Source organism: Acromyrmex echinatior, chromosome 13, assembly GCF_024713525.1.
Source record: "Acromyrmex echinatior isolate Ae372 chromosome 13, ASM2471352v2, whole genome shotgun sequence".
Classification (NCBI taxonomy): domain Eukaryota; kingdom Metazoa; phylum Arthropoda; class Insecta; order Hymenoptera; family Formicidae; genus Acromyrmex; species Acromyrmex echinatior.
Genome location: NC_141864.1, coordinates 3934765 through 3947534, shown reverse-complemented (window position 1 = coordinate 3947534; position 12770 = coordinate 3934765). Strand labels below are relative to the sequence as shown.

At 29.8% G+C, this 12770-nt stretch overlaps 2 protein-coding genes across 40 annotated transcripts in view; one reads left to right on the top strand and one right to left on the bottom strand.

The window, feature by feature from the left end:
- LOC105146636 (uncharacterized) overlaps nucleotides 1-12770 on the top strand; it is a 512872-nt gene that overhangs the window by 333868 nt on the left and 166234 nt on the right. For 5 of the 34 annotated variants that reach the window (XM_087412824.1, XM_087412820.1, XM_087412810.1 and 2 more), the window contains one exon: nucleotides 170-611. The exons of the other annotated variants lie outside the window; for them this stretch is intronic. The gene's annotated coding sequence lies outside the window, so the exon portion shown is untranslated. Of the gene's footprint in view, nucleotides 1-169; nucleotides 612-12770 lie in introns of those variants that run through there. 34 annotated transcript variants of the gene reach the window in all.
- The window catches only part of LOC105146634 (Dpr-interacting protein alpha), a 147258-nt gene that overhangs the window by 65273 nt on the left and 69215 nt on the right, over nucleotides 1-12770 (bottom strand). Inside the window, exon 3 of one of the 6 annotated variants that reach the window (XM_087412786.1) lies at nucleotides 8526-8545. The exons of the other annotated variants lie outside the window; for them this stretch is intronic. The gene's annotated coding sequence lies outside the window, so the exon portion shown is untranslated. The remainder of the gene's footprint in view (nucleotides 1-8525; nucleotides 8546-12770) is intronic. 6 annotated transcript variants of the gene reach the window in all.

Sequence of the window (12770 nt, the reverse complement as noted above, 5' to 3'; positions counted from 1 at the left end):
TTATTAAATCTATAATAAGCCGATATTAATTGGATATTTGTTTAAAATTAATATTATTCAATTAAAACTAATTGCATTTAACGGAAGATACTTAAGGACTTTTGTTTCAAACAAAAAGTACATTCAAATGTTCACCATGATCTCCAACGCAATCGTTCCTATTTTGCAGGTAATTCGCACGCAACAGATGAGAAAAAGGATGCCACTAAAAATATTCACATTGCAATGTTTTAATTGCTCTCTGACTGTATGTTTCCTGGTGCAGAAGAACGATAACAGGAACTACGGCAACAGGAGGTTGTGTCGCCTCCGGCTGAAATAAAAGCTTTACGCTTGTGGAAGCTCGGGAACGAGCGGCGTTCGTCGTTTCGGAAAAATAAAGTAACACTTTGAACCCTTACGACGTTATGGCGAATTCACAGATATCCGACAATAAGGACTTCTAAGCGGTAACATCTACAGCATATATACATAAGATGAAAATTTTTCTATGTATCTACAAATTTCCAGAGCGTTACTGCACCTTGAAAAATGTGTGATTTTTTTCTAAATTGTATATATTGTAATAAAATAACTGATGGTTTCAGTTTTAATTAACTTTTGAATTTAAAGTGGCTTTCGTTTTAATATTTCCTCTGCCATTATATTCCAGTTGAAAATGTGAAGATAATCACATCTCGTTAAAATTTAGTAATATTCCAAAATGGAATTTATATTATTTTTGTAATAAATAATTATACTTTCAAGTATATATATATAGAAAATACAGTTTGTATTTAAAATGATATAATCGATATTAATATTTGTTCGTAGAGAAGAATTCAAGTCATTTATAAGGAATTTTCAGAAAATAGGAACATTGTTTTGTACTTTTGAAGTACTTTAAAAGGATATAAATTACATTTGCATTAAGAATGGACTAATGTGCTACAATAAAAATCGACTTTTTAAAAAAATAGATATAAAAATAATTACTTAATTTAAGGTTTTTCTGAGAATGAAAATAGAAATTAGATCTTATAAATAATGGAAAATATTTATAAAACTAATGACAATTATACTTAAAATATAACTCGTTTTATCGATCTATATTTTTACAATATATTTTTTTATTTGTCTTTTAAATAATTCAGGTAAAAAAGTAATGTTTACGGACAGTTTAATAGTCAGTTTAATCAGACAGTTTAATAGTTTACAAGAAATGACCTGTAAACATGACCTGATTTCACTACAAGTGCGTATTTTTACATATAAAAATTAATAAAAAAAATGGTTCAGGTTTTTTTCTGAGAAAGAACGCGGAACTACCGAAAGGTGGTTGCAGAACTGGGACGAGCAGACGAGCCTGAAGACTCTTAAATTTCCGAAATCCCGTACACGCGGTGTACACACGACACGCGGTACTCTGCTGACTTTTCGAAATTGTAGGCGGGCGCTGCCGCTCTCGCCGGCGTAAAATAAATCAGAGTATAGGGTGAGAGATCTAGCCGACGATATATATTCCGGCATGTCGGGTATATTCCCTTCCTTAAGTTCTCGTTGCTCTCATACCGTCGCCGACGCGCCTCTATAGATTTGGCCCATGTCGAAGTCAGAGCGCGGAGAAGAAAAGAGAAAGAAATGGAAAGAAAGCGAAAGAGTAAGAGAAAAGGTGCTTCCGCGTCTCTCTCTATAAATCTCCGAAGAATTCCTTATCTATGGCAACGATACGCACGACTCGACGTTACCATTCCGTTCGCGAAGCAAACGCGAAAGTTAAGCGTCTTCCAATTATGTCAATGTGACCATGAGTCCGATAATTGAAGAAATTCTGGAAAAATTGTTTTAAGTTTTCTCTTTTAACCGAAATAAATTTTATATTGTTGTAAATACGGAAAAAAATAGAGGGGTATAGCAAAGCTGCCCGTATAATAGTTTATTACGTGAATTCTCTTAAAAGAATAATTATATTTTAGAATTCAATTAAAACGCTTTGTAGAAGAATAAAATTTTATAATTAATATGACAAATTAATATTTGAGAGAATTACAAAATTCTAAAATGGAAAACTTAAAGTGTCAAATAAACATGATTTACATTACTATTTTCCGTGCAACATTGTATATATAGACGGAAAAAAACAAGTAAAAACTTTACTGATTCAGTAAATCTATAATCATAATATACAGACAGTCAATTGTCTATGTTAAAGTAGCAAAATATTAATAGCTGAATAACATTATCTTCTTATAGTTATATATGTATAACTTAAAGTAATATATAACTTTTTACATAATTTATGTTATATATAACTAAGAAAATTTGGTGGTTTAACAAATCGCTAATGTAATTCAGTTGTCACTTTTGTTACTTTAACATAGAAAACTGATTGTCTATATATTACGATTATAGATTTGTTGAATCAGCAAAGTTTTTAACTGTGTTTTTATTTCCATCTGTGTACAATGTATTGCATGGAAAATAGTAATATAAATCATGTTCATTTGACACTTTAAGTTTTCGCATTTTAGCATTTGTAATCTTCTCTGATTAATATCTTAATATTCTAAATTAATATTTTTATTTAAATTGTCATGTTAATTATAAAACTTTATTCTTTTACAAAGCGTTTTAATTGAATTACAAAATATAATTATTCTTTTAAATAAAATGTTTTGTCATATCCTATATTTATCATTATATTTGTTGTAATAATTTTATACCATATATTTAAACGGGAATGGAAAATTGACAAATTACTCTTTGAGATTTTTCTGTATATAATTTTTCCGTACAACTGAACCGTTAAATTTCACTTATCATCTTTGAGCGACAGGTAGTAAGTGCGCGTTTTCAGAAACTTATAAAAACAAGTCTTGTCAAAGCCGCAGCCATGTCTGTGAAACTATCCCCGGAGAAAAATATATTACGACCATTTCTCACCATAAAATGGCGTGAATTGTGGCCCCAACAATCGTTTTGCGGTTATAGAGATTATGCAAATACAGTCTCGCCGACTATAAACTATGTGGAATTTAACAATTTTTCACCATGCGACGCACTCGATCTTGCCTGCGCCTCTGTGGCCATGCATTGTATAACAATGATGACATAAAAGGATAACGGGACCCTTTACTTTCCATTCTTAGTATATCGTCGATAAGAAATCTTAAATCTTGAGTAAGGAAATGTAGAAAGTTTTAAATAGACGAAAAATGTGGAGTGGTTATCCGCTGCGCCGTTAATTTTTGAAGCTAATAGCTTTCCGATACTTTCTATTGTATAATACTCATTGCAAATTTATTTGATATTGATTACAGTAAAATTGAGACCTTCAATATAATCGTTTTTTCTAAACTGAAATAAATTAAAAATTTGTGGTCTTTAATACTTAATTAAATTATAGAAAGAATTTCTCGACTATAATAATTAAAGTAATTAAAATAATAATTGAGAAAAAGTAAATTTAAATTTGCATTTTAAAGCGACATTTTATTACTGACTTTTTTTGTAGTATTTTTGTTACATAATGTGGATAAACACGAGAAAAACTAATAACGCATTTATTCTTTCGAATAATTAGAAAAATATGTTAATCGCGCGATTACTGTTAATACACTTGATACTACGCCACTTCACACTAAAGTGTACTTGCATTTTTTATATGTCCATTTTTTTAAGTATTTTCTCGCTAATTTTTATGTAGGAATTATACTTGCGCGTATTGTTACAGTTCATATAAACTATATGTAACATTACGCAGTATTGCAGGTGGTGAAAAATTTCTTAAAGATTTATGGTGAACGCTTTATAAAGGCTGGAAGTTATATTTTACCGACTTCGACGTAAACTGAAAATGCACGCCTTGTGCTACGTGGAGATTCTCTGAAATTACTTGCAGAGATAAATAGGGATCGTAACGTCCGACAGTAATATCTCCTTCCGCTACTTTTATAATACTCATCATCGTTCATCATTACGCCACAATAAAGATAAGAATCGAATCCCGCAAAACTCGATTATCTGTGAGGCTGTAAACGTTGCGATTGTGTTTTATTTTGTTCTGTAAGAGTCTTAAAAAACACAATAAGTATAGTATTTTTAAAGTACATGTATATTTTAGTAAAAACTAATTATACTAATTATAATCATCATATATTTATAAACTCGGTAACATATTCTATAGAGTGCGAAGTTCTTGAGTGGATGAAATTTTTACGATATTTTTTATTTGCTTCTTACACGAATTAGCAAAACAATCGTTTATCAAAAATCATATAATGGGAGATTAATGAGTCAATTCTAAGCAGAATTGTAAGGCTCGTAATTTCTTTTCGTAAAATGTGTAAGAACTTATGATTGGTATTATAATTCTATGTATATGTACTGTACAGTCATTCGTAAATATCTACTATTCTAAATTTTCCGTAAATCTTACGGCTCTAACAAGAAGTTGTCTAAAAAAATATTGCGTAAAATTATAAACACTTTTAAATTCTTACATATCTTACGAGATATATGTCTTACAAGTCTTACGATTCTGCTTAGAATTAACCCGCAGATTCTATCTCTGTCGTCAGTTTGGAAAGAGTTAATGGAAAATATATTCTTAGTATTTATAAGATTCCTTTAAGACATTTATAGCGATATATATATATATATATATATTATAAACAAAAGAGAAATTTTAAAAATTTGATTTTGAGTTAACGAAATTTTTATTTGCTTTTTTATTAGTTTTTCACACGAAGTTTAGTAAACAAATTATGTATTAAAAACAACGGTTGTAAGATTAAAATTCTACACTTGCGCGTTAACGGAAAAAATATCTTATTTTTCAGTATGCAAGATTTCCTTAAGACATTTATAGCGATCTATTACACACAGACGCGAAATGATTTCGCTACAGCGTCGCCTCTCAAGCGAAAGTTTATAAGTTGCGATAAAAGCGAGGGAAAGTTTAGGAAAAAGCTTGATATTTCTTAGCGCCCGATAAGAGCCTTAAGGTCTCGCAACTTTTTCAAAGTTCACGAGCGGTTTAGAAACGATGCTGTTTATTATATTATTATATTTTTGTATTTTGCATTGCGAGCACTGCAGTCAAACTAGCTAGTAATAACGTTTCAGAGTACACGCAATTTGAAAAGAAACTATAAAGTTTAGAAGAATTCTAACATAATACAGGCGCAAGAGCTTTCATTATTTTTTAATTATTACGCGATATTTCTTAATAGATATATTAGATGTCTTTTAAAATAAAAATTGTTTCTGAAATGTTTATTAAACGGTAGCGACTTGTTTAACTTTGTTATGGGGACAGTGTACGATCGAGGAACGCTGAAACAACGTTAAGCAAAATTGACTTTTATGACCGGCTTTTCGACGATTTTATAATCTCGCAGCCGACTCGCGGAAAAACCTTTATAGAGTTATAGCGACCCAAATGATACTCCACGATACAAGAGTATCCGATCGATATCCTCGAGTAGTTTTTCGTGTTTATGACGCTATGATTTTTACCATTTGTTCGAGCTACTTATAAGAGTAAGATTCTTCTTTGTCAAAATAATGTGCAAGAATTGAGTGTGATTTCACGTAATTTTGAACAATAGATGAATAACGAACAATTGAATATCTAAATTAAAGTTAAAATTAAGTATGAATTAAGGATAAGTATAATACTCTACCGATATAATTACAATACAAGATGTTCTACCATTGTTAGATTTCTGCAACTGATGGAATTATTCGATTGATTAAATATGAATGCTAAAATGGTGGAATTCTAATATCTTGGGAATGCGAAGGAACTGAAACCATTACAATTTTACCCATCATAAAAAACGCATGTATAAAAAGTGATTACTTATTAAAAATACTTATAAATTTTAATTGAATAACATATGTAGTTTATAAAAAAAATAATGTTATCCATCGAAAAATAAGCATATCCCTCTTTTTCAAATACAAGGCAGATATTTTATAAATAGCGGCGGAAAAAACATATAAAAACACACTATTACTAACGCAAACATTAAAATGTAAGTATATCTTTGGAAATTAAAGCCTGAGTGAGATGAAGAACATTGAACATTCAATTCGCGAATCCACAGTATTTTATTCCCGCTATATGTTTCAGGAGCACCTGAGCGAGAGGCTGTTTAATTCTGCTCGTGTCTTTCATCAATCTGACTTTAAAAGGATCAGGCTAATTCAACGCTCCGTTATTTAATTCCGGATTAGGTAGACAATCGCACGAAAAACCAGCTCTTGGGTTAGTTCTATTGCACTCGACGTTTTCTCGTGCATTTTGAAAATTGTCAATTGATTAGATTGTAGTTAAAAGTAATGCAAATTCCAATATTGCCTACATATATATAAAAATAGACGTGAAGAAAATTAAATTGATTATGGACTCCAATGGAATCTAATTATAAAAGTTAAAACTTTAAACTAACTTAGAAAATTCACGAGAATAATCTTATTGTATGGTTATTTGAAGTTTATAGCTTTAATAATTATTAGATAATATTATTTATTACGTGAGACGCTCGTAATTTTATCTACGTGAACATCAAATATCGAATTTATTGAATGATAATTCTGACATGAGATTATTCGATTATCATTTAATAATCATTTAATATGAATTGTTTATTTTTAGATATCATCTAAAATTCACCGATCAATAGATTTTTTGATTTCTCATTGATAATAAACATGATTTGTCATATTCCATGACAAAAGGGTATAATTCTGATATGAGCTACTTATTGAAAATACTATATGATATGATATAATATAAGAGATAATAATAATAATAATAATATAAGAGATAATAACTATATTATAATAAAATACTATATAATATAAAAGATAACATATGATAAATTTTATTAAGAAGAAAAGTAACTTTGAAATAATTAAATTAGAATGTCATTTATCGCTATTTATTTACGAGGACAAATTTTCTGGAATTAACTTTCTATTTTGAAAGTCTGCAAAGAGATCAATTGCTTTCCAGATTAATATGTCATCAAAATTCTCTAAAAAGAAATTATTGATTATACATTATAGAAAGTATAAAATATCTAGCAAGTGTGATATAGAGAGTAAAATTTAATCTAATTATTAAGTCATAAGAGAATCTATAAGTTAAAACCTTCCGAAATATTTTTATATTTTACGATCAATGAACTACTGATAAAAATTATTACATTTCTTCGTCATTGCTATGCAGTAAATTATTCTATTAATAATTATTTATAATTCTCAACAAGTCTCGAGTGCATTTAGCAATAAAGAACATTTTTGTATTTCTTGTTTAAGTTTGTGCAATCCAGCTAAAATTACAAGCTTCTTTATGAAGTATACATGGAAAAGATGGTTTTGCTGAAGTACGTAAAAATTTAAGATACAGATCTGGAAATAATTTTGTTGAATTTAAATAATGTTAATTGAAATAAAATAAATAATTATATGAGACACTCAATCTGATTGCTAGAATGTTACAACTTTTTTTAGTTTGGCTAATCATGTTCGAGATTTTCACCTAATTATTTTGATGAACCAATAGAATTATTTTTGGACCTGTATCCATTGTAAAATTTTAGATATTTTAATCAAATCGTTCTTATCATGAAAATTTTATTGATGACATATCTTTACTTCTTTCTTCTCATCGTTTTGAATTTTAAGTAATTAAGTTCATTGCGTAATCTAAGATTACAAAGAATTATTGCGATCGAATATCGATTAAATTATTAAATGGATTGCCGTTTTCCGTGACTTGGAACATCGGTCGCGACATCGGTGGAAATATACGGAGGGATTAAAATCACGAAGATCGGACTTTGGAAAACGTGCATGAATCATCTCGCGGGACAGTCGGAGTCTGAGATAAGAATGGAAACGATGATCTCGCCTAGCCGGGCTGTAATTTACGTTTTTACGGAAGTCGGAAAACGCGAAGGGGGTGGACGGCGGTACGAGCGGGTGAGAGCAAGGTTGAGTTAGCACAAGACAGCCTAAGCGGCGGGCGCAAGAAAATTAGCAACGTTTGCTCCGCGTAAGAGTTATGAGGGCTTTGTAGCCAAACTACTCATGCGCATTAAGGGTCATTACAATGCCCATAAATTGTGGCCACTGTCCGCCACGATATTTATGTTATCAATTCTCCCGAAGCTAGGAGCGAAGATGGCAACGAGGCTCTTAGGCGCAGCAGCGACCGTGCTCGTCACGCCGCGCACGTTGCCTCTTTTAATTTTCATCTCACCCGGTACAAATGCATTCCGTGAACATATATTTTTCGAGTTATTGCCGTCCCCGTTATTGTATTGAGTATATTACGTTCGTAGCAAAATTTCTTCTCGATGTAACGCGCACGTACTTCTATTCTTTATGATATTTACAAAATTGTATTAATTAACAGTTATGTTATGTATACATTTTTTAAATGATTTTTGTGTGGCGGATGTACGCTTACAAGTAATTCAAGTAATTATTTTCCATATAAATAATATCTACTCACTTACAAGAAAACTTACCCAAGTGTCTCTTCTTAGATCTGTAAAGTCAACATGACATGCTATTAATATAAAAACAATAATGACAGAGTAAAGTAATAACAGAGAAAAATAATAACAGAATAAATAAATTAATGACTGTTTCAGTGTCACTTTTTTAGTTTTACAGTTCTTTACAAAAATGAAAAAAAGATTGTTATATTAAGAATAACAAAAGCGGAATATTTTTTATTTTTATTATACATAAAACTGGATAAGAATTATAAAAAATGTTACTAGAATTGTTATTATTCTTCTTATATTAAGAAAATTTCGTGCTAACTTCATAGTTCATCGTATACACTTTTTCCAATTTAAAAGCTTTGGATACATTAAAATATAGGCAGAGATATACATATTTCTTGTAAGTGCTTAATTGAGTGTTAAGAAGGTAATACTCTTTTTTGAAAAAAAGAGTTTTATGATTTAAAAAAGAAATTATTTCAAGAGTATTTTATAACAATAATTTAAAAAAATTTTTTAGTCTTCATACATTTTTATTTAAAAAACTTTTATTAATTTTTTACTTTTTATAAATAAAAAAATTTTATTAAAACATTTTATAAAGTACTCTTCAAATCATTAAAATTTTATTTAAACCCTTTTTCATACCTTTAATAACTTGGACGACATTCACTTATAAAGAAAGAAACTGATTTTTTTCAAGGAATGGTCTTACCACTTTGATAAAGATATAAAGTGTGATTTAGTACTTTTATACAAATACATGTCTATATTTAAAGCTTAATAAAATTGGAGGCCGGACACTCGATTGTATTGTCTTGTCAATTTTTATTTTAAACTACAAATATATATACATGTTTGCATATCAAAAAGTTTCTTATATAAAGTAGAATGAGATAATTTGAAATTTCTAAGGGTAGATTTGATAAACGATAATTTCGAACTTATACTGATTTCAGCTTTATCCCCTACGAAAAATTTCTTATAACTTTTTTAAATTATTACGTTACGTGGTCGAGAAATCTGATACTCGCGTTTCTTGCATTTGCATTTCCGATATATAGTATACTAGAGGCTTACGGGACTTCAGCATCAAGGAACAAATATCTATATTACAAAAGCGACCGCGGAAAATCTTTGTTCTAAGATATGCGTTTCATTTACGTGCAACTTGCTACAGTTGAAACTGCGGATATCTATCCTGGCAGTTTCAAAGAAATATTTAACATATTCGGCGACGAACGAGAATATTTCGCTCTTTGAAACAATACTTACATTATAATGCAGCGTGAAATTTCCGCCTCTCGGTCTGCCATTCAGATGGAATCTATTTGTAATTAAACTCGATCGCCATAAATTATGCAAATAATTCGTGGTTTGTTGCTCTTACAACTATTGTAGGCAAAATTCACACATTCAAAAATTCATTTATTTTAATATAAACCAGATATGGTTATATTCATACTATAAGCAGACAATGTGGACAACTGTAATCTTCATTTTTTCTAATATACGGAACGTCTTATTGTCAGAAATACTATTTCTAGTGTACGTAGATATTAAAAAGTAAAATTTATTAACGTAATATTGTGATTATTGTCGAGAAAACGCAAAAGATTTTGTATATGGTTCTCTTCGTTTATTTGTGTTAAAAGATTTTGTTACGTAATGAGAAGAAATGAAATAAAGATTACTTTTTTTTTCCAAATGTATGTTCGGGATGAAAAATATCGGTGGATTGTCGTACAGGACGCATTCCTACTTTTTAATGTAGTAGAAAAATGTTTCTATGGTCGCGGAAGTGCTTGAGCGAGGCAAGGCGCGTTCGTATCTCATGGAAACGAATGTGACGCGAGTATGATGGTAACAACGCAGGTGTAATGAATAAATCCCGAAGTTTTTCGGGCCGCGGAAGTTGCTGCGCGACCCTATATATTCACCTCTGCGTTGAAAAACAAAATAACATCTTTCGGCATGTTCGCAGTGACTGTAAAAACTTCGGAAATCGTTGCGAATTTACGAAATATTATCGATGTGACCGATTTGTTCGTGTCGTTATTTCAAAGTAATATTTTTCGAAGTAATATTTATTTATCAAAATAAAAATAAGTTTCTACTTGTTTATTTGTTTATTTTACCGTACCATACCGTGCTATAAAAATTTCTGGACAGATTTTCAAAAAAATTTTAGAGTGAATGCACGGTCGCTTGACACAGAATACCTACGTGACGTATATATTAGACAATTATTTTTTCTATTTAAATCTTTCTTTTTTTTTACTGAGCCAACAGAAGTCATATGTGCCATTTATGATATAATTTTGGTTAGAATATTTTATAAAATCATAAAATTTATAACTATATAAAACTTTTTATTTAATTAGTTTTTCTTTTCCTTCATTAAATATTATAATTAAATATTAAATGATATATATACATTTTTATTGTATTATATTTTATATTACTGTATTATAATATCCAATTTTTATACTTAAAGTTATATGATTTGGATCATATAACTTAATAAATTATTCTTTAAATCATATTAGCTTATTATTGAATTCTAAATTAGTTCCTTTTAGAATTACAATTATATTTTCTTTTAGAATTGAAATTTGCAATTTTCACTCAACTCTAAACAACATTGATGTACCGGTTGATTACTATCGTGAAACTATTTCCAAATATTAATTTCAATTAATAGTACGACAGCAAGATACAATCAATTTTAACTATTACATGCAAACGTTAACGAAAGATTTTGCAAACTGTGGTACTAATTGTAAGTAACACTGCAGACTGAGAAGTAAGTACACCGTCGAACGGCTTTATCGGCGCGTTATTACGCGAGAAGATGCATCTGCGTGCCACATGAAGACGATCTGTTCCAATGCTATCGACGTATCGGTAACGAGATACATTATTCAGCGGACGAATGCGCGCTTCCGGTACCTTTGGTCATTCCTTCAGCTCGTCACGTACTATCCGAAGGAACGCTGACAAAAATACACGAATTTAATTTTTTTTTCCTAAGGACGAACTTACTATTGAATCCATAATCAGTTTTCTAAGTTTATGTATACGGTGAATTAGGGATGGGGGATACAAGTATCGATATGCTAAGAATTCTTTGAAAATTATTCTTTAGATAAAAAAAAAACTACTTTTTAATGAAAAGATCGTTTTGAATAGCCTTAAAGACGATATTTTGAAAAATAATTGTCATCTCTACGATGAATCCATTGGCGGCTATTAATATATGTATTTAGTTCATGTTTTAATGTATGATTTAGTTATTAGTTTATATGTTGTTATTGATACATATTATACATATATTACAAATATTTATATTGATTATGTATTATTTACAATAGAAAAGATTTTGCCATTATGTTTTCTGTTCGACTGCATTCTGTTTTTGCGTTATCGATGCTGTTTTCGAGCGAGAAAACTGAAAACCGCAATGCAATCTAACTTGGTTGGAGGCGACAGATCGCGCAAAAACAAATAAATTAATTACTTATTTGCCAAATTGGAAACGAATAATAAAAAAACGTGAAGACGTGTTCACTTAATTGATTTCTCTTCTTTATCAATTCTTTGTGACTTTCTTGAACATTTTAAGTTTCTTTATCTCGTTGTATATAACATAACGGATCAGTTTTTTATTATCCGGCCGATTGTAAATGTAGGCTTTTTCGAACTAACAAATTATATGCAAAAAAATAAATAAAATATCTATTAACCAATCATGTACAATACAGTACCCGATATTGCACTTTATTGCATTTGCAATTTACAGCTGCGAGTATACCATTTCATTTCGATTATTTTATATTTTTAGAGAGATATCGGAAAATGTAATTGATGTATTAACAAAATGATCATTGATAATAAATTACATTTAGCTTGCGAATTATTATAAAAGTAATTTGACTATGAGCTTTCAACATAATAAGGAAAGTTCGGCCATTTTACTGCTGAAGTGTCAACAAGAAATCATCTTATAATAATTACATCGTACAGCTTGCTTATAAAGTGTTATTAATCAATTTCCGCCTTCCTCAAATAAAGTAACGTTGACAAGAACAAAGGGCATGATTTTAAATAGTGACAAATGAACGATCATCTCGGCTGAGTAAGCTAATTAGACGACACACTACAAATTCTCTTAATTACATCATTCGACGTTTCATGTCAGCGTATAAATACAAACATATCGAACGTCGCGGATGCAAAACGTTCAACGGGATAAATGGTCTA